General features: G+C 45.0%; 1 pseudogene; it reads left to right on the forward strand.

Moving 5' to 3' along the window:
• Positions 1 to 2885: 2885 nt before the first annotated feature.
• On the forward strand, positions 2886 to 4378 carry LOC147727866 (syncytin-1-like; annotated as a pseudogene).
• The last annotated feature ends 9454 nt before the right edge of the window (positions 4379 to 13832 follow it).

Raw genomic sequence — 13832 nt, forward strand, 5'->3', positions numbered from 1 at the left:
AAGGTGTGGCGCTTATACAATATGTCGATGACATCTTGTTGGCAGCCGATACCCCCGAGCAATGTGAGAAGTGTACGTTGTCTTTGCTTTCCTTCTTGGCATCACACATTCACAAAGTATCGAAGAAGAAACTGCAATATTGTAGACCAAAGGTAACCTACTTAGGTCACCTTTTGTCTAAGGAGGGGCGTGCACTCACATCGGATCGTATTCAAGCAATTTTGGACACACCAGCACCTTCACACAGAAGGATGTTCAAGCATTTTTGGGTCTTACGTCTTTTTGTAGGCAGTGGATACTGGGTTTTTCACACATAGTTAAACCACTGTTGGCACTTTTGATGAAAGACACTCCAATTCCCTTTCGCTGGACAGATGAGTGTGAGAATGCTTTCCAGCAATTACGACAGGCCCTTTGTTCAGCACCAGTGTTAGGCACCCCTGATTACACGAAGCCTTTTACATTGTATGTACATGAAAGAGATGGATACGCATTATCAGTGTTAGTACAGATGCACGGTGATAAGCAGCGCCCTTGCGCATACTTCTCGGCAGTACTTGATCCTGTTGCTCGAGCGCTACCTGGTTGTTTTCGCTCGGTTGCAGCGACAGCTGTGTCAATACGCCAGAGTGAGGGGATTGTGTTGTCTCATAAGCTGTTGGTGTTGGTCCCCCATGCTGTTGATGCTCTCTTGAATCAGACAAAGACGCAGCATTTAACTAGCACTCGTCTAACAGGATATGAGCTGACGTTGTTGGCTCCTCATATTACATTGAAGAGATGTGCAACACTAAACCCAGCCACGTTGTTGCTATTTCCGGCAACTCAGCCTGAGGCGCAGGGAGCACACAATTGCATTTTTGTGACTGAGGAACAGACAAAGGGTCGTATTGATTTGCAGGACAAGCCCTTTACGGATGTAGATGAAGAACTTTGGGTGGATGGGTCTTGCCTGAAGTTACCAGATGGCACTACCTCAGCGGCATATGCAATTACTACGCTACATACAATAGTGAAGACAGCAGGCATACCGCAGAAATCAGCTCAGGCAGCAGAACTGATAACAACTGACACAAGCATGTCAGCTTAGTGCAGGGTTATGCGTGATTGTTTACACGGACAGCGCTATGCTTTTGGAGTAGCACACGATTTCGGCATACTCTGGAAGGAAAGGGGCTTTCTAACATCACATGGATCACAGATAATGTACGGAGCATTAGTACATAATCTTTTGACTAAATTGATGTATCCAAAAAAGATATCTATAGTGAAGTGCAGCGCACACAAGAAAGTAACAGATAAAGTGGGAGAAGGAAATGCTTTTGTAGATCGAGTAGCATGTGAAACTGCGATGCAGCCTGACTCCACTTCAATGTACGTTGTGAAGTCACAAGCTGAACGATGGGATGATGCTAGGAAGGAGGTACTAGAGATACAGAGGACCGCTTCTGATAAAGAGCGGGAGCAATGGTCCAAGGATGGAGAGTTGGATGATGAAGGTTGCTGGAGAAATAAGCAGATGGATAAGTGGAAGTTACCCATAGCTTTTGTACAACCTATGGTTCAGATGGCACATGGGCTAGCACATGTTGAGGCTTCAGCAATTGTGAAATTGCTTACGCAAGTTTGGGAGCATCCAGAGATTGCTAGCATGGCTAAGAGAGTAGTACAGACCTGCATGATTTGTCTTAGGTACAATCCAGGAAAAGGGACACAAACTCCAGCAGGAGGATTTGCAACACCTACTGCACCTTTTGAAGTTTTGCAAATGGATTATATTCAGCTTGAACGCTGCAATAATCTCAAATATGTTTTAGTTGTGGTTTGTACATTCAGCAAATGGATTGAAGCATACCCTGCGAGAGACAATATTGCAATTACTACGGCAAAGGTGCAATTGAAGGAATTTTTTCCTCGCTATGGTGTTTGTAGATTGTTGTGGAGTGACAACGGGCCTCATTTTATAGCGGACGTTGTCAAATATGTTCTGAAAGGATTAGGAATAAAATAGAAATTCCATGCATTGTTCCATCCACCGTCAGCAGGCTTGGTGGAAAAGTACAATGGTACCTTAAAGCTTAAAATAGCAAAGATACAAGCTTCTACTTCTTTGACTTGGCCAGATGCTCTGCCTTTGGCATTATTGTCTATCAGATCAGTACCACAGTCTCGAACAGGTCTCACTCCTTATGAGATCGTATTTGGGCGTCCCATGAATATATGAGGAGTGCCCAAGCCAAGCTCAGTGTATGATATACCTTATGATTTAATGAATGACTATTTGGCACAATTAACTGACAGTTTGGTTTCTATTCATCAACAGGTTCGAGAAGCACTCCCTGATCGGTCCACAGGTGAAGGCCATAATCTCCGGCCTGGAGATTTCGTCCTTATAAAGTAATTTGAGAGGTCGAACAGTCTGGAGTCGAGGTGGTGTGGTCCCGAGCAGGTTCTTCTCGCAAAGAGAACAGCTGTCGTAGTCACCAACTGAAAGAACTGGATCCATTCCATACATTGTCGGAAGGTGCAACCTGGACTGGTGGAGCCTGCTGTATTGACCGACCATCGAACAATCCTGACTGCGGAGAGAGGCCGTGCTGTGGTACCTGCCGAATCTGAGGAGTTCTTGCCGGACCCGACAGTTCCTGGAGTGAGGAGATATAATCTACGAACGAGGAAAGAGCATGCAGTTGCGTGATAAGTTGTCAGAACAACCCCTAGGTCAGTGAAACGGAGAGACGATGAGGCAAGGGGGGGATCAGCCCTGCATTAGTGTAGTGACACCCATCTTGGCCAGCTGGTGAAGAAAACAACGGCTGCCGAGGGGGAAGAGTTCTGACAACCCTTTTTAGTTTCAGGAAGATATTGCTTGGACATTTGTTCGAATGGAAAACAAGAAAATCTTTTGTGCTGTAGGGTTCATTGCTGCTGTAGCAATTGTTGCTACAATCACGTGGTTTGTCGAGGATGTAACTCCTGCCCGTGAGTTGTATGTTGTTTCTACTCCAGTGCCGGATGAGCATTTCTTTTATACGCTTCCATATCAAGAGTTGAAACATCGACAGTCATATTTGAATAATACTTTCATCCAGATGCTACACCATACTCATGTTGCGACTAATGCCACAAACTGTTGGATATGTGGTATGATGCCAGCACATCAGAAGAAAGGGGGACCACCGTTCATACCTCTCCCTTTCTCTCATAATGCCTCTTGTCGAGCATGGTAACTTTGCTTTTTGCTACGAGAAAGCCTACAGTGGGCAGACTGCTTTTTAGACTGAATAAAGAATGTCATCAGGACAAAGAAGGCTATCCGCAGGCCAATGGAACTATATGGGAGTGGGAAGAGTATCGACTGGACAATGATTCAACGCCCTATATTTTCACGAACACTAGAGACATTGTTGGGAATGAAAAATGTGTGATTTCAGTGGCCCAAGCACAAGCAGATTTATGTGTTCAAAGTGTAGGTTATATTCCTGTAGGTGTTAGCGACTGTATTATCGTGCTGAATGTTGACGGTCTGAATAACAGCACATTTTTGGCTTCTCACAACACATATTTCGTATGCGGTAATAGAGGTTATTACCGATTACCAGCCGGATGGTCTGGAGTATGTTATGTAGCATTTTTACTGCCGCCTGTATTCCTAGCACCTGCATCATACCATAAAGATTTGAAATTATTGAATAATGTAACTGTAAATAGATACAAGCGAACTCTATCTATTGACGATGTAGACCAAACCGACACTAGTTTGCAACAATATATAGATTTTAATTTAGGTTTATTTTTCTTTGTTGGACCTGCTCTGAATAGTAGAAAGACACGACAATTAACTAGAGTTGTGGAAGCCGTAACGAATCAAACTGCTGCAGCTCTTGGAAATCTTACCGAAGAGTTGCAAATTACTAGAATCGTAGCGTTGCAAAACCGAATGGTTTTGGACGTTATGTTAGCAGATAGAGGTGGTGCTTGTAGAATTATTGGAAGTAGCTGCTGCATATTTATTCCTGACCATACTCCTTCTGTATACAAAGCAATCAATAAATTACGTAAGATCGCTGCTGATATACATGTCGAGAATGAAACCTGGACATTCTCAAGTTGGTTCTGGACTCTGATCTCCACATGGGGTTAGAAAGTTCTTACTGGCCTTTGTGTAATTGTTGCAATTATTTTTACATGTTGTGTATGTATCCAATGTAGTCCAATGATATGTTCCCTATGTGTTTCATTTTGTGTACCTAATAAAAGAGCTGTCACTGAGGCTGTCCACCAGAAAAGCATAACTAGAGAGATAGCTGAAATGATGAGCATCGATATTAACGATGAGTATTTAGATTATCCTAGGAAACTGAATGTCGTCAGCTAATGCTGAAAGGGACGTCTGTTGTAAATAAAACAGCAATAATGTTAAGCATTAGCTAAGGACATGATATCGTAATCCCCTTTGTTGCCTTTTTCCGCTTAAACTCTTGAAATGGTCAGACTCCATCTTGTTTTTATGTCCTCCATTTTGTATGCTACATATTGCCATGTGCCCGCCATGTGACGAGTCCTACCTCTTTGCTAGTCGCCCTTAAGATCTGCCCGGCAACAGTCTATAAATAAATCCCTTTGTGCGTCTAGCGCATGCTAAGTAAGGGTCACATCTGTCCTTAATCAGCGTAGATAGGAATGGGCTTTTTCGTGGGCCTCAAGAACCGTTGACTCCACCCATGTATTGATCATGTTCAGAAATGTCCATATATGGTCGTAAATCATGTTCTGGGTTGTATCCGCCTACTTATGAACCCCTTCTTTGTGTATAAAAGGGGGCTATATGTTTGGGTTCTGTGTGCTACCCTGTACAATGCTGTAGAGTGTTGTGTAGGTTGTAGGACCACCTTTAAAGGTTTATTAAACTATGTTTTTGTATTTTCAGTTTCCGTGGCAATTTCTTTCTATAGTCTGAGGACTTCTTGCACAGAAGGGCGAACCCTTTGCAGTAACGGGCCTTGCTGAGGCCTGTCATTATCAGCATGATCCACTACCACCAGAATAAACCAGTGCCCAGATGCTGTTTGGGGATCCATTGGTCCAACAATGTCTATCCCAACTCTCTCAAAGGGAACCCCCACCACAGGTAGTGGTATAAGGGGGGCCTTTGTTCTTCCACCTGGCTTGCCACTGGCTTGGCAGGTTTCACATGAGCGACAAAACTCCTTGGTATCAATTCAATTCAAAATACATTATTCGTATAAAAACAATACCATACAAAGTGCAGTGTAAAAAAGGCCTTACAACCACTGAAAATTACATAAACATTAAAAACAAATATGTGGACTTGCACGTTAAAAGTGTTTCATATCTTAAAAGTCATGTTAAAAGCAATTTATACAGTGCAAACAGCAATCTTATAGAACGTTGGGACAGCCAGCCCTTCTCTCACAGTAGAGCATCATAAACATTTATTCATCACCTCTAGTGTTCCTTAGTCTCACGGCCGATCTTAAAAAATTTACCATACTGAACAGTGTTAGTAGATCTGCTGACAATTTTAAAAACAATATTGCCACCTTTGCCTGGTTGAATCTAGTTTGCCTTAAAATAGCTTTTAAAAACATTGTCCGTGGGTGCGCATAGAAGGGCATATTAAAACAAAATGAAGAGTGTCCTGCGGAGACCACTGGTCGCAGCCGCGCAGGCCCTTTGTCTCGATATCTGATGTGTACCCTGCTGGGACTGATAAAATGTGATACAGGAGATTCAATCTGGTCATTAAGAATCTGTCATGTTTGTTATGTATATGTGACAGGTAAAATTCCATTCCTGAAGTTGATTTGGTTAGCAAGTTGGCTCTCACCGAGGATTTCATCAGTTCTCTGTCCTCCCTATCATTTGCTGTTCCCCTTAAGAATTCTGTCTTCATAATGCTCTTGTCTTTAGGCGTGAGTTTGGTGGGTTCATCAAAATACCTAGCATAGCCCAACCCCTTCAAGGTATCCCTTACATATTTGAGACACTGTATAGTTCTTCCTCTGTCCAGGGCAATGCAATCCGTTAATATTAGCCTACTTAATGTGGCTTCAGGGTTTGTCCATATTTTAATCCAGCAGGTTATGGGTTTGAGTCTTAGCCTATCACTAATATTGGTGAGGTCTAACTCCTGGTGAACAATGTGAGAGGGCGTGCTTTGTGGTACCTGCAAGACCCTTCTCAGGAATTTCTTTTCCTCGTTTTGGATCGGCGTAGTATCTCTAAAGCCCTATACCTCACTTCCATACAGGGTCCGGCGCAGCATACAGAGCTATACAGGTGCATTATTTTATTCGGTGACCAGCGGTCTAGCCTTTTTGCGAAATTCATAATTGAACCCACCGAACTAATTTGTGAGCTACATTTCTCATTAATCAGTGTTTTAAAGCTAAGGTGCTTATCAAATTAGATCCCTAGATAATTAAATACCTGCACTTTTTCTAATTTGTGAGACCCAATTGTGAAAATAAAATTCTTGGATGTTATTTTCCCTTCTTCCATTATGTATGACTTAGTAAGATTGGGTGTTATGGCCAAATGGAATTTTGACTGCGCACTCTGTGTTACTTGGAACAGTAAGGTTTTTTTATATGAACAGTTTCTGGAGTGTCGTTGGTGCTGGGTGTGGATGCCCTTCTGAGCCTAAGGGTCAGGTAATCAATGTCAATACGTGTTTCCTGTGTCACAGGATTCACACTCACATCCGCACTCTGTTGGGTATTTTCATATGTCGGTGAACCAATTTATTCAATGATTTTCTTTACTCAATATGTTGATTAATTTCATTTAATTCTCATGAAAGTTCATTTTTCATTATCCTTTTCATTTCAATCACAATGTAGTAATCATCAATTTTTACATTGCCCGATGCATTTCGAGCTACACAGCTCTTCCTCAGGGGACTTTATGTCTGCAAACCAAAATATATTCATTTACTGATGGGTATCGATTTAGTGTGAAAGCAAACAAAATACATCCTTAATGAATCATTAACTGTCATTAGTTGATCGGAAACACTTTTTTATGGTTCCCCAGCGTGAAAAACAATTTATCATATACACACAGTGATTAGCAATGATACCTTATATCCCCGTGTTTAGGTCGGCGACTTTAAAAACGTGTGAGTTCAGTAACTGACCTGTACCTTCATGGTTTGTGTACAGAGCTGTGCGCTGTAACGAAACAAGTGAACGCGCTAGAATTACAACCTTGACTAAGCGTGACGAAAGGTTCATCGTACGTACCAACGTACCACTCCAACTTACTTGAAACTAAAGTATGTCTGTACAAATTTCTCAGATCCTTAAGATTACGGCATTTCTTTTCAAATATTGTGGAGACACCTACACCATCTCATAGCAACGTCCTAATGGGCCTAAGAACCAAAAGCAAATTCAATCCACCAGTTAGTCATAAAGTACTGGATGCTTATGAAAAAGTCATAACCAAGGAAATCGAGGAAATTTTCAAAAAACCAAGATCAAAACAAAAGAACCTATCTCAAAAGGACAAACAAATATTACAAAATTTGGCCAACAACAAAGAGATCACGATCCGACAAGCAGATAAAGGTGGAGCACTCATCATCATGGACACCGAGTACTATGAACAGGAGGTGGATACACATGTCAAAGACCAAGAAATTTATATGGAGATGGCAACTGATCCTACCAAGGAATTTGAAAAAATCTTGAACAACATCATGGAAAAAGCTATAAAAATTGGCGTGATAGGCCAAAAAGAAAAAGAGTATCTGGTGAAATCAAACCCCGCGATACCATACATATACATGATTCCCAAGATACACAAGCACCCTACCAGACCCCCACTACGACCAATTGTATCCACAATAGGATCTATACACGAACCAGTTGGAAAGTTTATTGACCGACATCTACAGAACATCGTGACAGTTAATGATTCATTAAGGATGTATTTTGTTTGCTTTCACACTAAATCGATACCCATCAGTAAATGAATATATTTTGGTTTGCAGACATAAAGTCCCCTGAGGAAGAGCTGTGTAGCTCGAAATGCATCGGGCAATGTAAAAATTGATGATTACTACATTGTGATTGAAATGAAAAGGATAATGAAAAATGAACTTTCATGAGAATTAAATGAAATTAATCAACATATTGAGTAAAGAAAATCATTGAATAAATTGGTTCACCGACATATGAAAATACCCAACAGAGTGCGGATGTGAGTGTGAATCCTGTGACACAGGAAACACGTATTGACATTAGTAAGATTGGGTGTCAGGTCTAAGTCCTCCATAAAGCTGACAAAACCATTAATAAGTGACTGTAGTCCACGGGCGGTGCGGGCCAGGAGTACCGCGTCATCCGCGTACAGTAGGACCGGAATGCCTCTCCTACCTATACGCGGACTGTCCACCCCTAGTTCTCCGAGCGCCTTATCCAGTCCATTTATATATAATGTGAAAAGAAAAGGCGCGAGGATGTATCCCTGCCTCACACCTCTTGAGCAAGGGAAATGATTGGTTGTGTTCCCCTCATCACGGAATCTAACTTGACCTGCGGTGTTCTGATGGAGCACTCTCAGAATGTTTATCAGGCCTGGGTCAACGCCAAGCAGCCCTCATGTTTCCCACAGTTTCCTCCGATTGACCCGATCGAAGGCTGCTGTCAGGTCCATAAAGGCCAGGTACACCGTCCCCTTATTTGACACAGTGTACTTGGCCACCAGGAGGTATAGATTAAGGCATTGGTCCGTTGTGGACCAGCCATTTCTGAACCCATTCGGGTGCCCGAAATAATATCGTGTTCCTCTGCCCAATCCGTCAGCCGGTTAAGGATGGCCCTTCCGAGGACTTTCACCGTCACGTCTATTAGCGAGATCGGGCGGTCACATTGTGGATCACTTCTGTTTCCCTTTTTAAAAATCGGGTCTATGGTGGCCATAGGCCATGACCTGGGCATCCCTGATTCTACTGCTGTATTAAGGACTCTAGTGAGTATAGGGGCCCAGAGGTCTACTTGGCTCTTGAAAACGTCTGGCGGGATCCCGTTGAGGCCTGGGGCCTTGTTTCATGTCAGCCCATCAATACCTGCCTTAATCTCTCCCAGGGAAAAGCTTATCTGCTTGCTATTTACCATTCCTGTATCTGGTACTGTTGAATTTTCCAAGCCACCATGATTATATAGGCTTTTAAAGTGCTCCTCCCACGAGTCAGGGAGAATATGGCAGGCCACCTTCAATTTATTCGAGTCCTGGAAGCAGGGGTCATTAATTACTCTCCAGAATTCATTCATATCCTTGCGCTCTGCAACATCTTTTAGTGTCTCCCATGCCTGGTTCTGTAGCCTAGTTTTACGTTGTTTAGTGGCCCTTTTATAGTGAGCCCTGCAATCAACCACCTTGCTCTTATCTTTTGGGATGGTTTTAAGTGCTAGCTTCAATTCTCTCTGTACCAATGTACATTCATGATCAAACCATCTAGGGTGCATTGGTTCGTGTTTCGCCTTTTTACCCCTCAATAACCCATCGATTTGCTGCGCTGTACTCTCAAATGCGCTGATCAGTTCATTCCCCTCCACTGAAGGGTCTAGGCATTTCCAGATCTGGCTTTCAGCCTTAGTGAGAAGCGTTCTGTATAAAAATTCCCCGTCTATGTTCTTCCATCTCAGTCTCCTGCCCTGGTCAGTGGCTTCAACTAAGCCACTGAGTATCCTTTGGCCATGCTTAGCAGATGGGTAAATATCCCTGATGGACAATACCAGTGGGTTATGGTCGCTGAATACGCTAACATCTATGCTGACATTAGTGACCATTCGTTTAAGTGTATTAGATATGAATATAAAATCAATGATGGTATCCCTACCCCTACCTTTATAGGTTGGAATAACTGTATTGTTTCCCCCCCTTTTAGTCAGGTCCATCGTATCTATGAGTGCATATGTACCCAGGATCTTACTTAATTCCCTGCCCTCTTTTGAGTGTTCTAAATGCCAGCCTGTATTAGTTGGGCAGGAGACCCATTCTCCCCAGGCCGATTTCTGGAAGGGGCACTGGTGGCAGTTGAAATAGCCCATTAATATTAGCTGGGAGGGTGTATCACCTACCTCCTGTATGCCAGCCAGCCTGTCGTCTAGCTCACACAATGTTTGTGTAGTTTGCCCCGCCACTATTGCGTTATAGAAATTAATAAAAATTAATTTTAATCCCTTCTTGCTATACCGCATTCCCTGCATAGATTCCGAGTCCCAACCCAAGTCTTCCCAGGTCCCTTGCATTGTCAGGTCCACATAAATGATCAGGCCTCCCTTGGCACATCCCATGGTTGTTTTGCGAGCCGGGACAAAAAATATTTTGTATCCATCTAGATGAGGGGCGCTAATGCTAGTTTCCCAGGTTTCCAAGAGGCAAATAATGTGAAATGATCTGATGTAATCTAACTATTCTTTATTTTGTATTTTGGCCGATAATCCTGCAATATTCCAATGAAGCCGTTCTAATCTCGCTGGTTGCAGGATTATCCGTGCTATTCCCCGTGGTGCCCTTCCCTGGTATTGAAGGCGTCTCCATGCGTCTTACAAGCAATTCATTGCCCTCCCTCGACTGTGCCCCGTGTACTTCCAGGGGGGGTGGATTGCTTGACTCAGTTGTGCGTGCCATTCCTTTTACTTCACTCCTAAGGGGGCTCTCCTGTGTTATAGCTTCTTCAGATCCCTCCCCTGCTCCCAGTCAGTCTAATTCATCCAGTATGAATGCACTAGCAAGTGGGGCGTATCTGTTGGTTACTGATTTGGGCCAGTCCACCCATACTGGGACATTCATAGGCCGCCTATGTCCTGCATTGCCTACCTCTCTAAGTGTGTTCCTATATAAGAAACTCAAGGGCAGCATTTTGATGCATGACCCACCGTCTATCTCACCAGTGCCCCACTCCCGGGAGGAAAGCATGTCCCTAACTAACTCTGGATGTCTAAGGTTTACAATTACACAATCTCCTGCTAACTTCTTTTTGCTAGCTCCTATCCATGCCACCCTCCCAGCCATTAGAATGTGCCTGTGATGGAATGTGCTTGCGTTCGTATTTTTAGCCAACCAATGTGCTGCCTTAATAATCAGGGTTCTTGTTGTTTCTTCTTGATCCTTGCTACATGTTGGGACCCCTGTCAATACTATGGTGTAGGGACAGGATGCCGGTGGTAGGTCCAGGGTCTGAAGGCCCTGGGTACTACATGCATGGTCAGTTGAATTTGTGTTTGGGACGATGACAGTCCCCTTCCTTCCCACATTGTGTGTGGTGACTGCAGAGGGGTTAGGGGTATTACTTGGCCCTGATCTTGTTGGGCTCCTGGTGTTTGCCCTTGGTTCCTCCTTAGCCACCTCTTTCCCACCTGTAGGCTTATTAGCGTGAGAGTTTTCCCCCACTATTCCCCCATTGGTACTAGCTGGCTCCGGGCGATGCGGGGGCCCTATCCTCCCTTCCGCCGCCTGTGCACTAATCACAGTTGGTTGTACCCTATCTTGCTCTAGTATCCTACAGATTTTCCCTTCTAATCTGTTTATTTCTTCAAGCACCGGCCCTACGTGTGCAATTAAGAGTGATTCCAGCATTGACTCTAATGCCGTGGCCATTCCCTGGTACCAATCCACTCCTCCACAATTTGGGCAACTTTGACACACTGTGCTCACGGTTAACCCCCTTTACGTCTTTATTAGTCTTGTCACCCTCTTTCCGTTTGGATGTGGTTTTGGGTCTTGTTGTGTGTGATCCCCCCTTAGCTGGATTATCAGTGACTTTGGTGACAACTGGTGGGGCGACTAAAGGGGCATAGTTTGTGGTGAGTAGAGACTTTTAGAGCGTGTGACCACTTCCCTAACTGACCCTTGTGAGGAATCTGATTCACCCACATCTAATGTTGTTAGCGCTGTCCCTTCCCCCGATTCACTCATCTCCGCTAACCCTGGAGGGATAACTGCGTGCCCTTTTCTTTCACCTATAGGGGTTTGTGCTGGGTTTAGATCATTTCCGATCCTCTCATTCGGTTTGGCTAACTCACCAGCCCCTTGTACTAGTGGGTTGGTATAAACTTGTGCCTTAGTGCAGTGAGTGGGTGTGGTGGGTGTAGTGTGCACAGGGTTAGCCTGATCTAAGGGATGTCAGCTCTTGGAGACGGGCACTATTTTGCCCATTGAGGATCGTTTCCGTGCGATTAGTGTGTCCAATGACAATCTTTTTTCCTCAGCTGTATTTTGTGTGGGAGGAGGGATTCTGCTCTCGAAATAAAGGCGTCCAGGGTCCCCTTCACTCCTCCCCCAACCCTAGACTGTGTGGGCTTACATTTCACCATGATCTGGGTGGAAAGAGTCCCTAATTTTCTGACAATAGTAATAAACAGTACCTTAGAAGAACTCTTTTCAGTCCATGGACGTCAGTTGTGCTGTCAGGATATACTATGCATCTATCTCCCCTAGGTCAATAACAGCAATAGGCGTATTTGGGGATGAGTCTTACGGGGTGGCCCAGCCCGGCCTCCTCTGGCCCCTGATGGCCACAGATGGCCCGCCCTTTGCACGAGCTTAGCCCGGCGCTGCCCGCGCGCATCCCGCGACGCGGGGCTCTCCTTAATTTTTATGCGCCTCCGGGCACGGAACAGGCGTGTGCGGCTTCCTGCCGCTGGGGACGCTGGGTGCTGTAGTCCCCCCCTCCCTGCAGCCGTGCCGAGATTTCAAGAGGCGGCGGCGGTGGGGGAGACCAGCGTTAGGGGCAAGATGCGCGGCGCCAAGAGAGAGGAGCCAGGAGCCGCCAGGAACCACAACAATGAAGCAGGCAAGTCCACGGTCAATTTCGAGCCCCCCCACTCCACTGGGGCTCTCCTGAATTTTTATGCTTCTCCTAGCACGGAACAGGCGTGTGCGGCTTCCTGCCGCCGGGGACGCTGGGTGCTGTAGTCCCCCCTCCCTGCGGCCGTGCCGAGATTTCAAGAGGCTGCGGTGGCGGGGGCAGACCAGCGTTAGGGGCAAGATTCGCGGTGCAAAGAGAGAGGAGCCGCCAGGAACCACAACAATGAAGCAGGCAAGTCCACGAACAATTTCGAGCCACCCTTGGTATCTTCTGACATATGGGGCCAGTGAAAGTGAGGGACAAGCCTGTCCCAAGTCTTATTCTGGCCAAGATGTCCTGCTAGGGGAATATCATGGGCTAAGGTAAGAAGGAAGCCCCTGAATACCAAAGGTGTGACCAACCTCCTGGAAGCACCAGGCTTGGGGTCTCTAGCCTCTAAATAAAGGAGCCCTTCATCCCAATATACTTTATGGGTACCTGTAGCATTCCCTGCAGCTTCAGCAGCAGCTTGCTGCCTGAGGGGTTCAAGAGAGGGGCAAACTAATTGTACCTACCCCAGGTCTGCCCTTGAAGGTCCCCCTGTCCCAAGAAACTCAACCTGATCAGGTTCAAGTTCTTCTAGGACAGATCCTTCTTCGGTCTCGCACTCAGCTTCCTGTGAAGACTGATCCTCAACCTAAGGCAAGGGGGAAGACACTGCCTTAACTCTTTTGCTCTTTCGCTTGGAAGGCAACTGGTCCATAGTTTCAGGATCCAGTGCCTTTTCAGTTTGACACTTTTTGGCCTGTGACCTGGTCACAGCAAGGCCATGTGTTGATATGCCCAGCATCTCTGCATGAGTCCTATACTCCACTTCAGACCAGACTGAAGATTCTAAATCATTGCCCAACAAACATTCAACAGGGAGGTCTGTTTTGAGGCCAGTTACCACTCCTCAGGAGAAGTTAACAATTGCCATTCTATGGGTGGTAGTGCCATTGCTAGCATT

The sequence above is a fragment of the Lissotriton vulgaris genome, chromosome 3_1 (assembly GCF_964263255.1).
Source record: "Lissotriton vulgaris chromosome 3_1, aLisVul1.2, whole genome shotgun sequence".
Lineage (NCBI taxonomy): Eukaryota > Metazoa > Chordata > Amphibia > Caudata > Salamandridae > Lissotriton > Lissotriton vulgaris.